We start from the raw sequence: 15,706 nt of genomic DNA, 5'->3' as shown, positions 1-15,706 counted from the left end.
GCCGTGTGAATGTCGCATCAAAGAGAGGGATCCGGTGATGACGAAGGTCCGTGTGGGCCTCTGAAGACCACATCCTGAGCTCGCTTGTTTATTCCTCACCACTTCTCCACCTCTGAGGTCACAGATTTAAACATCCTGCCCCCCAACCACAATTTACGACCCTTCCCGACCTCTCACTGCTCCCCTTACACTTATTCTAGGGACCCCAGATCCTTGACGGCCCCCCATACACACGTCCCCATCTTTATTTCTCTGCCTCTGCCTCTGTTTCTTCTTTCCCTGTGTGCTTAAAGTCCGTGTTCCAGCACCTCAAGTTCGATCTTCCAACGTTCCCACCTTCCTTGCCCCACTGACTGTCTGGGGCTCCACAGCAGAGCCCACGAAGACCGTTCCACCCTCTGCCTGAGGCTCGCCGTCGTGACTCTGGCAACCGGGCTCCACACCCCTGAGCATGTGGGACCACCGTGAAGTTGGCATCTCCAGTGGAAGCTCTGACCAGCCACCCACACAGGCTTCCCTCGTCGGCTCTGTTGCTGCTTCTCTACAAGATTATCGTCCACTTTCTCCACTCTCCTCACAAGCTCATGCTCCTGCTGTGAGTGGAAGACCTCACCACCACCTACTCAGCAGAACCCAACACTGCATCTCCCATGATACGAGAAGAGAGGGGACACGGTCTCGCTGTTGACAGGTCAGGCTATGGACTCGAGTCTAGAGGAACATCCTGATTCTGCCTTATTTTAGAGTCAAGAGGCATATTCCAGTAACTATCAAGTCCGTCAGAGAGCAGAGATTCGGGACCTTATTAAATGAGTCTCCCAGGTCCTCCAGGGCACAGCACGCCAGGTCCTAGGCCTCCAGGAGTCCCTACCCCGTCATCCTTGCCCACACCTCTGTTCTCCACCACCCAGCCAGAGTAATGCCTTTCCTTGTGCTTGTCCCCTGACATGACTGATCAGTTATTCCACTCTGTCTGGTTTCACTGCTGCAGGGAGCTTGAACTTCAGATGTCAGGGTGGAGGAAGGGGAGGTGGAAAAGCCCTCCTGGGGACAGAACCAAGAACAACAATGACAGCAGCCTTTCCCCCATGCTCGCCCATCTCTGGTGTGTTACGATGCTGAAAGAATGTCTCCCTCTTCTCCATCTTGTGTTATATTACCAAAGATCCCTTCTATTTTTCTAGCCCCCAAATGCGCTAGATCTCAGAACAGGGATGGGACGAAAACAACAAAACAAAACAAAACAAACAAAACCCTGCCCCACAGAGAATGAAAGTCATCATACAAGAAAGCTCGGTGTCTTACCGCCCGTCCTAAGCCTTACCTGTAGCTCTATCTATTCTTTTAAAACCTACCCTCTTTTCCTTTTTCTGTTACATGTTGAGGTATTTCCGCCGGTCAGAATCAATCCCTTCTAGAAGCCAGAGCCCTCCACCTTCTCTAGGTCCTCAGCCCATATACATTCTTCCCTCTGCCTGAAATGACCTTTTTCCCTTTTTCTACTCCCCGGACTTCAACACATTCCTAGTTATTCATCAATTCCCAGATTCAGGGTCACTTAGTCAAAGAAGCCCTCGGGCTAGATGCAACACCCGCACGGCCTTGTGCACTTTGCTTTTCAAACACTCAGCTGGACCACAGACTCCGTGAGGTCTGGACCACACCCTGTGCTCACTGCATCACTCACGTCTGGCCTAGAGCCTGTCATGCAGCAGACACTTAATACATGAGAAAACAAGTGATCAAGTTGTTTTTCTGTCTTACAAACAATATGTTTACACCTCCCCACATCCCTCTCTGTTCCTTCCACCCTCCTCACCCCCTAACAAGCCAGCTCTCCCCACCACTGCCCACAGGACTGCTGGCCAAGGCCGTCAGTGACCTTGCTAAGTCTGCAGACATTCCTCTCTCCGGCTGCCTGAGTCCTCACCTCCTTCGTGGCTCCTGTCCCCCGCTCACTCCTAACTTGCGGAGATCCTCAGGGTCCTACTCACTCTTCCTGGGGTGGGGGGCGGGGGGCGGGGGGCGGAAATCTCGTACGGTCACGTGGTTACAGTTTTTTCCTACATGCTGATCACTCCCAAATTTAAATCCTGAGACTGTCAGGGGTCCCCAAGACCACCCCATCATTCTGAGATTCGCTAGAACTCCCGAGACTCGGGGCGACTTGTGCTCATGGCTGAGATTTATTGGAGACGTGCTGAGGATACCGGCCGAATCATAAGCGACAGAGACACGGGCGGGTCCAGAGAATCCGTGTGAGGCTTCCGTGCTCTCCGCCTCCCACGGGGGCTGCACGGAGCTCGCTCTTCCCCAGCAATGAAAATGCAGCCACGCGCGTGTGAGGTTTCAGCCCAGGGACGCCCAGGAGAGACTCAGAGCTCAGGGCTGTATCCGGGGGCTGCGCATGTGGACGCCCTCCGCCTGGCACACAGCAACACGCCAAACTCCCGGAAGGAAAGCCGGCGTCCACCATAAACCACAGGGTCTGCGCAGACAGTCTAGGCGCGGAAAACCAGCCTTGTCGGTTCACTGGTGACGGGGGCACCCTGAGAGCCGAGGTCCCAGACACCAGCCGAGGGCCAGCCGTGCCATCACGTGTCTCTAAGGACGGCGGCCTCGGGCCTGCTGTGTTCCCTCCTTTCCGCGCAGGCTGGCTCTGTCTCCTGAACCACAGGCCCATATGCTTCCAGCTCCCCGCCAGACTCAGTGGCCTCAAACTCACCCTCTCCCAGCTGTTGTGCCTGTTCCCCTCCCCGCCACCCATCCTATGCACTGGCCTCCACGTGAACCACTTCACTCTAGTCCGCCAGCTGCTCGGGACCCCCAACCCGGGACGGAACAGACAGCATGTCCCACCCCTCCCATCTGATTCTCACATTATTCAGAGTTCTCTTTTAAACCTGAACATTGGATCATTTCACTTCTCCACTTAAACCCTTTAATGAGCACATAAATGTAACCCTCTCAGCAAGACCTGCCAGTCCCCAAGCGACCTGCCCCCAGGAGCTCCCAGTCTGATTTCATGTCCCTCCCTGCTCTGGGGACACTGTGTCTTGTCAGTTTCTCTCCAAGCCCTTTCTCACCCGGGGGCCTCACACGCACCCTCCCCGAGCCTGTGATGCCCTTTCCTCGGCTCACGCCAGGCTCCCTCCACTCATCCTTCACGTTGAAGGTTGGAGGTCGCGTCCTCAGAAGTCCTCCCCTGTCTTCCATAGTCTAAATGAGGCCCTGTTACTCTCTTCCATAAGAGTAACTACATATGTCTGCGAGGAGCGTTCATTTCATGCCTCCCTCTCCCCACCACTAGACTGCAAGCTCCATGGGGGTGAGGATTCTGTGCTCGCCCTGGATTTCCAGAGCCAACAGGCACAGGGGCTGTGTGCGTCTCCGCCAGGTGGGCTGCCATGACACAGTGCCGGAGACTAGGGGCTTAAGTAACAGGAATCGGATTCTCCCCGTTCTGGAGGCTGCAAGTCCGAGACCAGGGTGCAATCACGGTCAGTTCCTGGTGAGAACCCACCTCCTGGCTGGCCGGCAGTCCCCTTCCTCCGTGTCCACATACGACCCTTCCTCGGTGTATGCTCACGGGGAGAGAACCTCCTTCAAGTTCCTCTGTAATTCCCACCGCCTCTAGGACAATTCCTGAGGCCCTCAGCACAGCTTCTGAGCCTGCGGTGACCCGGCCCTCCTCTCGGTCCGGTGCCTCTCCTGGCAGCGCGCCTGCAAAACTTCCTCTTCTGCAGGAGCACGTTCAGTGCCCTGGCTGCCCTCATACCCCTGCCTCCTAAGGGGCGGCTCTCTCCACCGTGGCAGCACACCTTGCCCGCAGCCCCTTCGCAGCCCCGGATCCCTGCGCCGGGGTGCTGCAGCCGAGGATGCCCGGTGAGCGGATGCAGTAAAGCTGCCCCAAACTGTGCTCCTATGAGGTGGGGAGCTGCCGGAGAGGAGAGGAAACACATGCCGGGGGAGGAAAGAGCCGCGCACGTGAGCTGGGGGCAGGAGGCTGAGACCAGCTCGGTGCGCGCGGTCAGCTCGGTGTGCGAAGTCACTCAGTCCCTGGCTGCCCGCCGGTGGAGCAGAGGCGGCCCACCACGCCCCGCTACCACGTCCTGAGGGAACCAGCGGGGCCTGCCGCATCTGTGTGCGCGTGTTTCCCAAGTCCCGTGAGCGGTTAACGGGTGAGCGTGGCACACAGTGGACGCTCCGTGCACGGACGTCCTTCTCCCCTCTCCCTGCTGCCCGTTCCCAAGCCCATCCCCTGACCTCCACATCACACGTGTGCCTCCAGCCCTGGCACCTCTCCCACCATATTTTCCTGCTCCCTGGACAGCTGGCGTTGCCCTCACCGTGTTGTACGCTATCCCAGTGGATCCATGTAGATGAAGTGGTGCATAATTCCTTTTGTCTGAATAGCCTCAATCTATCTACTGATGGAAATGAAAATTGAGAATAAATTTGCTAGATCTTAGCCTCCACTGTATTCCAAGTTGAAAGCTGACTTGGATGTCACATACATGGCAAAAGGGTGAGCATGTGTATTCGAAAAGCTGTAGACTGAGAGTTAGATGATCTGGCTTTGAGCTTTGTGTCTGTCATTTATCAGCTAAGTGAACTTGGGCAAGCCACACAGTCCCTCTGAACAACAGTTCCTTCGTGGAGAAAACGTCCTACCAACCTCAGATAATCTGTGTAAGATTTAGATGAAAGAACGCTACATGAGAGTGCTTTGCACATTATCACGTGCTATGGAAGTGTAGGGGGTTCAATACCCTGAGTCTTAGGAGAGTGGAGGCATCACCTGCTGGATCAGGATTTTGGTTACAACCAAATCCCTGGGTTGGAGGAGGCTGTAGGCAGAGGAGGAGAAAGAAAAGCATAAACTTACCTAAGTTAGAGAACACCGGAATCGGTAGCATAAGTTCTCTGTGTGATGGCAAGTTGGCGAGAATTGGAGGGACAAAAGAGCCACGCTGGCCATGTCTGACTCAGGGCTCTGGGGCTTCAAAGCCAGCGCCAGGCTGGGCAGACGTGTAGAGGGTGGACCACCCTCCTCCCCCTCTGAGTGTGGAGACTTGGGAAATAAACACAAGATCTGAGGATCAGAATAGACACTTTATATTTTTACAATAGCAAGAGATTGGAAACTCCCAAATGCCCGTCCATATGGGACTAGTTAAATAAATTATGGAAATTCATTCAATGATACACTATGCAGCCATTTTAAAAGGTGAAAAAAAACAAAAGGATGTTGAACACTATGTATAGTATGCTACCAACTGTGGGGCAATGTAAGATTTATTTGCTAATGTATGTTTAAAACATGTCTGCAGGGACAGGAGACACTGTAAACCCTGGTGGGATCTACAAAGGGGACTAAGAAGCTGGGGAACAGGCGTGCGGGAAGATATATATGCCCCTTTTGCCTTTTGCGTTTTGAACTGCGTGACTGTGAGACCACCCTGTGTGTGCGTGGAAGTGCGTGCGTGTGTGCGTGCACATACGTGTTTGTGCGTGTGCGTACCAGTTTTACTGGACTGGATCAATGTCTTGAACCTGAAGCCAATGGACTCTCTCCTTCCTAATACTTAGGTCTCCACCCTAATTTCAGACCCCATGACCCGCACATGCAGAAATCAAATCCAGACAGCAACACGCAGGACAAGAGCCACAGAACACATGCTGTCTGTCCCTGGGAAACGGCCAAGGGCTGTGGACAGCAGTGCCTTTCTCCCAGTCTCAACAGTGGGAAGAGAAGGCTTGGACGTTTCTCCAACTGGATGGCCTCTCCCTGCCGTGTCGATATAAAGGGTGGGATGACAAGCATCCTCCCTAACGGTACAAGAAAAGTCAGTGTCAAGTGGAGGAAGAAAAGATGAGCCACACATGTGAAACAGTTGGGGCTGGGGAGGTGGGTGCTAAGAAGGAAGCTGATGGGAGTGTGCAAAGCTAAGTTAAAGGATTCTGAGAAAAATTAAGTGGTGTCAGCGTGTCGTGGGTCACAACTCCTGTGAGGGCCAGGGACCCAAATATTTTCTATTGCATCCGTTAGTGAGACGGAAGGGTAAAGGGGATACAACTTTTGATCTGGCGTAATTAGCGAGGATGCTGACAAGATGGGAGCCTGATTCAGTCTGGTTCTAAGGAAGCCCCTCCCTCACTGCCCCTCACTTCATTCCTGCTCCCCACACATAGAAATATCTCTTCATTCGGTGTTCCAACGTTCTGTTTTACATTTGGTTTTGTTCAACTGCTGCGTCTGCTTAGCCAATTTCTGCTTAGACGCTGAAGCGCCAAGAAACTACACGAGAAGAGCAGGGCCTGGGCAGGATCAGAACTGCCGGAGATTTTGCCACCAAGCCTCATGCACCAAGACTGCCAGGAGAGCTTTGCAAATGGAATCAGTCTGAATGCAGCTGATGAGAAACATGTGAATGAACGAAGCCAGTACAAACAGAAACCGTTGAGTTTCCCACCGCAGTAGCCTGGAGTGGCTTCCCCAAAGTTTCTACTCAGATGTGTTTGCCTTTCTGTCACCAAGAGGACTCATGCTCATGCCTCCAGATCCTGCCGACTAACCCTGACCTCCCAAAGCCCACGTCCCCTCGAGTCCACTCGGCGCTCAGGGTGCAGTTTGCCCGGGAGCTATCTGGTTCCTCTGTTTGGTACACTTTTATAGGGGACAGGTGGGAGGTAGAATTTGGTCACAATATGGTGCCTCCTCTTCCCTGGAATTGGAAAACGTTACAAAACCTCACCCACTGACTAGGTGTGTCCCCATCACCCCCAAATAAAAGTCCAAGATGCCTCCCGAATGTTGTTGGGGAATTTGGGGCATTCTCCTGTAATTTCCTCAAAGAAGCATACCTGACATCAAACCATCAATGGCAACATGCATTGTAACACGTCTCAGCTGAAGTTGTAATAAAGGAACATGATTATTTGCCTAGAGCTAAGAAGAACAGAGTTAGGTAGTAATAAAACCTGAACAGAGGTTGTCTAGGAACTTCCAAGGAAGAGGGCACCCTGATTCCTACTTATACTTGCACTGGAGCCCAGCCTGCTGTGTCTACAGAGTGGAAAATTACAACACTCCCAAGAGATATTAACTCCAGACAGATGTGGTTCTGGCAGTGTCCGGTTTCCTTTTCCTGATTCCATCTTCACCATGCGGCCTTTTCCATCTTAATTGAGAGCAGTTGGCCAGCTCCAACGGCCCTAACAGATAGCGGCCATTAGCTACCCGGACATTACGCTTTATCAGTCAGGCACTGTGTGTTTAGCCGGCGTGATTTTGGGCAAATGCCACATAGGGATTTGGCATCTGCAAAGCTTTGGTTCAGACCTGGGACCGACGGTGATTGATGGTGCTGTGATTCAATATTTAGGAATCGTTGAGCCGCCAGTCCAGAAACAATTAAACCACTGGTCAGAGAGTTGTTCTGCTTCTTAGGTTCTCTGAAGGATAACTTAGCTACGTGTTACTCTGAGCATAAACATTACGCTGACCTCGATCCAGGAATTTAAACAGTGTCATTTAATGTAAACGCTAGCAAATACCTTCTTGCTGAAGTGGTCTGTTTTCGGGATGGGTTAGGGTTTCTTCTCTCCAAAGGACTTTGGGGCATTGGATTTTAAACTCACAGTGAGATCTGCGTTTCTTCTCTCATTTGCATGGCGTGGCCTCCCAGGCATCCACAGCAGCTGCTAAGGTTGAGAGAGCCCCCTGCTGATGGCCTGCGTGTAACGTCACGGCACACGGCAAGGAAAACTGGGGGAAGTCTCAAGATCTCCCGAATCTGAAAACTGTGACCTGTCTCTAGACCCAGAGCAGACTTCTGCTGTGAAAATCCAGGCTCTAGAAATGTCCTTTATTTCCTCAAAGTATCCGCATTTTTTTCCAATTTTACTCTTCCGGGAAGTAGAACAAAGGAGGGCGGTCTGTCTGTCTGTCTCTCTCTCTGCAACTGCAGTGCCCTGATCCACTCCAGGACAGTTCTGCTCTGTGTGTGCATCCTGGAGGAAAGGAGTGGGAGCCTGAGTATATATAGAGTCCCAGAATCATGGCACTGAATTTAGGAGCATTCACCCTTTGTGGCGCGTCCAGACGGAGAACTCTGCTGAGGCCACAGCCTGAAAGAGGAATTCTTCCCGGCAGCTGTGGCCTTGATTCTGGAGGTTAACAGCTTAACACCAGGGTGTGGTGCCCAATTACAAAGTCTGAAAATTAACGGTGATAAGGGCGGGCCGCCTGCCAAGGCCTGCAGTGTGAATCCCAAGAGAAGCGCTTTCTATTTCGGGACCTCTCTCAACCCAGCGTGCGCTGTCCTGTGCTTTGATGCATGTCCCATCTCATCGTCTATACGTTTCTTCCTCCAACTCTTTTATTCCTAAACTTTCTTGAGTTTTCAACCCATGGACAGTGACGACAACTTACTCCCTATCCCATCTAACTCTCCGAAAAGAATAGTCATGAGGTCATATGAGTCAAGTACCTGACCCAGATGTCAGCAGGAAGAACCAACGATACAACTTCCCCTGCCACAAGTATCAAAGGGAAGGGAGAGGAAATGGCAAACAGAGTATCAGACCTGGATGACAGGGAACAAAAGAACAATAAGGTCCTTTTCCTTGAGACGGCTCCCCTGGAAAGAAAAAAAGAAAAGTGAAATCTCGCGCCCGCATAATGTAGCCAACACTGCCAAGAACTGTATGCAAAAGGAGTCATCTCCGGAAAATCAAGAGATCAAAAGGTCTTCGGTGCTCAGAGTTCTTCAGGGACTCCCCATTGCCCGGTAAAGTCTGAAGTCTTTAAGAGGGTATTCAAGTTTCTTTACTTTTTCTGCCACAGTCCCTACCTGACCCAACACATGTATGCAGAGCTCACTCTGGCAGCTACACCGCTTTCACCTCATGTTTTCTTGCTCCTGTTCCTTCCTTCTCCTTCTGTCAGGGGCCTGCCCGTCCTTCAAGAGTTAGCTCAAATGGCCCATCCTCCGTGAAGCCTTCTCCAGCTCTCCCAGACCGAATAAACTCCTCTCTCCCTTAGGTTCCCAAAGGATTCTTGTTTATATCCTGCCTCCAACCCCACCGTCATAATACTTATCTACGGTCCTGATAGTTCAGTCTCCTCTGCGGTTTATAAAGTAAGATCCAGCCACGCATTCATTCCTGCATCTCTCCTCGAATTCCCACCTCCACCAGGTCTCTCCATGCCCCACCATTCCCCATCCTCATTCCTCCTGTAAAGGAACTATCATAGCTTCTTCTGCATAGGAGATTCTCAACACACTTCTTGTTCCATTAAATTACGTTAATAACTAAGAAGATTAGGAGATTACAGTTCACTCCAAATACAGAAGAAGGGCAGTACCATGACAACGGGCAAGTGAGATATTACTTCAGACCCTAAGTAATAAGAACCCTCATTTGTCAGTTCCAAGATGGCTCATCTAGAAGCTGCTCAAGATTTTTAATTTCTCCAGGTTACGGTCCCCGCCTTCTACATGTGACCAGAGAGCACTGAGAACCATTTTTGAGCAACTGTGAATCAGGAACCACTCCCCACCCACCTTGCTCAAGACAGTTTACCGCCATCTGCTAGAAAGTTGTCATTAAAAACGACCCAAATATGCTATGAGCAGGGGGCAAGTGCTGACCCCGGAGTTGTGCAATGACCAGCCCTAAGTGGCCTTAAACATGAGAAGTTGAACATATCTGTGGACCTAAAAAATTATTCACAACCTAAAAGTTGAGAGTTATGTTTTATTCAGCGGGAATTTTTAGGACTTCGAGCCCGGGAGGCAACATCTCAAGTAACCCTGAGAAAACTGCTCCAAAGAGGCGAGGTGGGAGCCAGGTTATATATCAACAGAAGTTTTGCAACAAAGGACAGGGAGCCAGAACATCAAAAGATTATTATTATTTTTTTAATATTTATTTATTTATTTGGTTGTGCTGGGTCTTAGTTGCGGCAGGCGGGCTCCTTAGCTGTGGCATGCGAACTCCTAGTTACGGCACGCATGTGGGATCTAGTGTCTGTGAGTGAATCCCTGGCCAGGGACCGAGCCTGGGCCCCCTGCATTGGGACTGCAGAGTCTTAACCACTGCGCCACCAGGGAAGTCCCCAAAAGATTATTTTTAATGAAAGAAAACCAGATATCCCAAGTTAAGGAATTTAGCGCTTTTCTATGGATGGGAAGATGCAAGAGTCTGGGCTCACTGAAATCATTCCTTTGATGTGCACCTCAGCTCTCTGGGGCCAGCATCCTGCACTTTCTCATCCCGAGTCTCCTCAGGGTGCACCGTGGGGAGTGGCTGCAGCCTGATGGCTGCTAGATGGCAGGTATTCTTTCCTTCCTGAGTTCCCTCAGGGCTCTCCAGCTCACATCCATTGCAGTGGTGGCTGCAATTGGTGATGACTGTGACATACTTTCTTTACTGATATGGCAGGAAATACTCCACCTTTCATATGCAATCAGTGTTTGTCCTTCAAGATGGTCGTCACAGTGGTACATTGACTTTGGCGTTCAAATCCAGGTTAACTATTTTAACCTTCAGTTTCCATGCCTCTGAAATGGAGCTAATAAAATCCCTCTTCATCAGGTTGCTTTTCGGATTAAATGAGATTTTGAATATCAAGTACTTAATGACTCACAACAAATGCTCAGTAAGTGAAAGCTATTCTTATTACAGTAATGCTTCCATAATTTAATACATTTCTGAAAGTTTTCTTTTGGAATCACCTTCAAAGCCCTTTTATAAGCCACATGTAAAAATCGTGGGTTATTTTTTCTAATTTTTTTTATTCCTTATTTTTGCTAAAATATTACCATATTTGAGTCTCCATTTTATTAATCAGATTTATCTAAAAATTATATTTAGAGGTTCACGAAAGTCAAATCCACTATTTAAAGAACAAGTGCTGCAATCACTGACTATACACTTCAGGTACTTATGGAATTCCAAAGGCATGGTTCAAAACTCAAATGTTGTATAAAAAGCACTTACATCTTACTCAAACATCCCAGACCCATTCTCCACAATATCTAGAAAAAGGTTAGAACTGCTCCCAGTTTAATTCAAATCAAGTATTTACTGAATAAATATATGAAGGTTATTGAGGGATGACAATTGTAAAAATCAGGTCTTCTGAATCCATAGACTAGAATGCCAAGAAACCCAAAACTGTGGAAGCAACCCAGCGTGGAAGCTGAGTTAAGCTGACATTCTAGAGGGCTCCAGGGCACTTCAGTGGAGGGATAGTCTCTGAGCTCCCTTCTGGACCTGAGAATAACTTTAATTATTACCTCATATTCCAATTTTTCGCAGCTTAGCCAGAGAATGTCCTTGAAAGGTCACTGGATTCACTCACAGACACTGCCAAAGCTCTGATTTTTCAAGAGTGGATTATTATTCATTCAATCAACAAGCACTTCCTGGCTCCTCTTGTAGATACAGCACTTAACACCGTAGGAGTTACAAGGAAGATAATGCACGAACCCTGACTTCATGGGGATTCCACTCTAGAGGAGACTAGAATCTAGAATTCCAATGTGAAAAATGTCAGTTCTAATCAGTGTACAAGACTACAAAGAATCTATCATAAGTAATTAATGACTCATTGAGTAAAGAGTAGAAACAATGCACGCTCTGGAGAGAAAGACACCAGTGGGAGTGGTCATGGAGGTCTCGGAATGAAACTCAGCCTTAGAGGATAGAAATGCTTTCAACAGGCAGTGAGAAGGGGCACTGTTCCAGGGGAGGGGACCATTACAACAATGGCATAGTGATATAAGTGGCCTTGGAAAACGGAAAGCGGACAAGACTCAAACAGAGGCTAAAGTAAGGACATAGTGGTTATAGAATGGGAAAGGTAGTTTGGGACCATACTGTATAGAATCTGAATGGCAGGAATTCATACTTAATCCTGCAGAGTCTAGGACGGGACACTCCCCTGTTGTATGCTGGAGAAAGTTAGGCAGGAGATATGGAAATGCTAAGCTTTCAATGGGCCCTTTTGACATGAGTTCCAGAGTCAAAGGGCTTCACAGGCAAATGGGTCTAAATTTTCTGCCTGGAAAAAAAAAATGGGGGGATTAGCTGTACATTTCAGTCTTCCGTGTTCACCCTGGCCTCTCTGACTGAGGGTCACCAGTAACGGGCAGCTGAAGCAGGAAAAGCCAAAGAAACTGAGAGCTGCTGGTGGCTGGAAAGAAATTGTTCCTGGCAGAGAAATGTGCCCCATCGATGCCTGGGATAAAGCAGTTGGGATTAGGTGGTTCGCTGGGCCCCACAGCATGGTCTGTGGTGCTGTCAGCAGTCTTTCATCAAAACATGACCGTGTAGCGCGCGGTGGTGGCTGGTTTACGTTCTGGATGTGAAACGCAGGCTTACGTGTCCATCTATTTATATGTGCACCCAGGCCTGCTGGATGACTACCATTCCATTCAAGGGAGGTGAAATAAAACCCTCTGGTATAGCACGCTGAGATACACACCACACATTCCTGGAAGCAGCAGGCAAGAAAGGTTTGCCTTGCAACCACAAAAGAGAATACAGTAGGGGAAACCACACAGTGGCATAACAGACCACAAAGAGAAATCCACTCTCAGAGTGTGGAAAACTGGTCTTGGAGAAAGCAGTAGGTGGGATTTTGAACAAACCACACGGACTCTGAAAGCAACATGAAGGGCCCTGGGGGCACCACCTGTCCCATCTGCATCAGCTCCATTGTCCAACTCCAGTCTTGTTGAAATCCTTGCATTGGGAGCCCCCGTAGTTTGCACTGACTTCATGCCGCCATGCCTTAGGCATACCCTACAACCAAGACTAAGCCAATTTCCACCCAGAGGAAAGCAGATTGCAGAAGTCAGCATGGTTGGTTGTGTGGGAAATGGCTAAATGGAGTTTGAAGGCTCCCAGAGTTACCACCGGTCGGCAATGTACCCTGACGAAACCCGCTGCTTTTGTGGACTTGCAGTGCCAACCGCCAGCCTCCCATTCTTCTCGGGTTCCCCACCCTTGGGCATTTATAGACAGACCCATATTTCATTTTGTCGGCCTAATGCTCTCCCAGGTTACCAGGACTGAATGCTGCCTCTTTGGAACTGGTGCTCAGCTCATGGCACTTTTCACGCACCTCGTTTTGTCTGATTATTTACATACACAGCTTTTCCCCCACTTGTTTGTAAACTCCTGTGGGTGAGACATAATCGCCCTCTCCCCACATCACCTTAAACATCAGAGATATTCAATAAACTCTTACTGAAAGTATATACAAATATATTTTGTATAGCTGGGAAACTATAAATCATCTAAAAAAAAAGGAAACTGTTGAAGCTTTGTGAGTGGGAAACCAATTAGGAGACAACTGCCATAGTTGAAGGGACAGTTAGTGAGCGTCTAGAGTCAAGGGGGCGGAGAAGGAGACGTGAGGCCTCAATACCTGTTGCCGACTCCTTCACTGACTTTTAGAGCAAAGTGACACCTAGGCAAAGCACAGATCACCTCCAAGATGAAGATCACAGCCAAACAGTATCGCTGTTTGTCCAAACTCTGACTTGCTCTGAATGGATAATTGGGTATTAAAACCAGTACTATTCTAATAAAAAAGTAGAGGGACAGTCAGGTTTGGGGAGGTGACCACCAACCTTGAGGAAAAGAAGCAGATGTGAGGATTCTTCCCTCCAGCCTCCCTCACCTCCATCCCTTCCTTTCCATCCCCACAGTAATCCTTTCCCCAGCCAGTCCTCACATCCCCTTCTCTCCCCTGCCCCTTGAGCTAAATGCTCACTAACTGTCCCTTGACCTGCGGCAGCTGTCTTCTAATTGGTCTTCCACTCAAATATCTTCAACAGTTTCCAGTTTTTTTTCTAGGTAATTTATAGTTTCCCAAACATATCCCACCCATTTCCACCCCCAGATCTTTGTTCAAGCCTTTGCGGGGCCTCTGGACTATTTTCCCCCATATCTGCCTATTCAAATTTTATTTATTCTTCAAGATTCAGTCTAACCACACCATCCTTCATTGAATCTTCCCTGAAATTTCCTCCTGGAAGCAATTTCTCTTTTTCTGAACTCTCATAGCACTTGGCACCTTTCTTACTGTATTTGGCATACTCTGTATTACAGTTTTCCATGTACATCTTTCCTCTCCAATTAAAATGGAAATTCCTGGGGAGACAAACTTTTATCTTATCTCCCATAGTACCATGCATTGTTAATTTCATATAATACGTCCTCCATGAATACTTGTTGAGTGAAGGAATGCATGAATGAATGAGGATATAAAGCAATATAAATAATTGAATGAATGGGATGGATTGTCAGTATTTCCCAGACTTAAGGAAAAGGAAAGTCACTCCAGATGCTTATCAGGTTGAACCTCTTACCTTTACTTAGGTTAATTATCATTAGCCTCATTTTACAGACAAAGTAACCGAGGCCAGTGTAGACCAAATGCTTATGGAAATCATATTGCCCAATGCAAGGCTCTTTATTCTAGGCCATTCTGCTCAATATTAGCCTCTATTTTTTAATCTCTGGCACGTATGTCATGGAATTCTCTTCAAGAAGACCAGAAAAGATACCCTAGTTCTTTTTATTCCCTTCTCATTAACCCCTTTTTTTAGTCCCATGCCTTCATAGAGGGTACAGATGAGCACTTATAATAGGAAGATGTCCTACTCTATATAAACAGGGCAGACAGGGTCTAAATACATCCAAAAGGCAAAAGTTTTTCAGGATCAAAAGTAATTCCCAGAGAATCCCCTGGTGGTCCAATGGTTAGGACTCAGCACTTTTACTGCCGTGACCTGAGTTCAAGCCCTGGTCGAGGAATGGAGATCCCGCAAGCCAAGCAGCTCAGCCAAAAAAAAAAAGTAATTCCCAGATTAGAGTCTATGGATACGGTGAGGAGGGAATTTTATCAAAAGAAGCAGCCTAACTGTGCAGAATGTGAGAAATCAGCCAATCACAGACGCCTCCATCAGCAGGCAGGGCCGGGAGAACAACTGTCTGCAAGTGTTCCTGTCTCTCCTGGCCACAACGCTACCAGGACCTCCTTGGTAGATGGTTCCCTGGACTTGGTTCAGAGCCCATGAATGGAAACTCTCAGGACAAGCTTTTTCTTCTTGCTGCTGGCAAACTGCCCCAGAAGCATTCCAACCCCCTGGGCTCCACCGGGAAGCAGGCATCAGATCACAAGAGCAGAGCACCAGCTACCAGGGACAGGGTGGACCTGGCTTGGTAGAGGCCCCAGGCTCCAAGAAGGGAGAAGATCACTAAACAGGCTAGTTCTGCTACAGCAGGAAGAGTTAAGCCTGCTCCTGAGAAATCTCTGGCAAACGTTCTCACGGTATGATCTGTGAACAGCAGTTCCTGATAAAAGCTCAGAAAGAAGATAGTAGTTATTAACACCCTTTGGGCTGAGGCCTGCACCTCCTTTGACAGTCTTTCTGCATGTTAGACAAAGGGGTGCAGAAAATCAGAAAGATTTACAGGCAGTTGGGGGTTAGTGCTGCAGCCTGGAATCAGAAGGTAGTTCTCACCTGGCCTTTCTAAGAGATAAAAAGCTAAACGGTTCTGTGCCTCTATGTCCCCAGCCGTAAGATGGGTTTTCCTGGACTGGGACTGTTGTGCTTGTATGTGAGATGCCAGATCTACGCTCCAAGCATCAGCCACATGTCCTCAAGCCACATCAGCC

At 48.9% G+C, this 15,706-nt stretch overlaps 1 protein-coding gene across 5 annotated transcripts in view; it reads right to left on the bottom strand.

Moving 5' to 3' along the window:
* Positions 1-1,270: 1,270 nt before the first annotated feature.
* LOC117196852 (atherin-like) overlaps positions 1,271-15,706 on the bottom strand; it is a 63,222-nt gene continuing 48,786 nt past the window's right edge. For 3 of the 5 annotated variants that reach the window (XR_007478815.1, XR_007478820.1, XR_007478817.1), the window contains one exon: positions 5,103-8,645. The gene's annotated coding sequence lies outside the window, so the exon portion shown is untranslated. Of the gene's footprint in view, positions 5,075-5,102; positions 8,646-15,706 lie in introns of those variants that run through there. The other 2 variants (XR_007478816.1, XR_007478822.1) reach the window with 1 other exon arrangement.

The sequence above is a fragment of the Orcinus orca genome, chromosome 8 (assembly GCF_937001465.1).
Source record: "Orcinus orca chromosome 8, mOrcOrc1.1, whole genome shotgun sequence".
Classification (NCBI taxonomy): domain Eukaryota; kingdom Metazoa; phylum Chordata; class Mammalia; order Artiodactyla; family Delphinidae; genus Orcinus; species Orcinus orca.
This window is presented reverse-complemented; position numbering and strand designations above follow the sequence as displayed.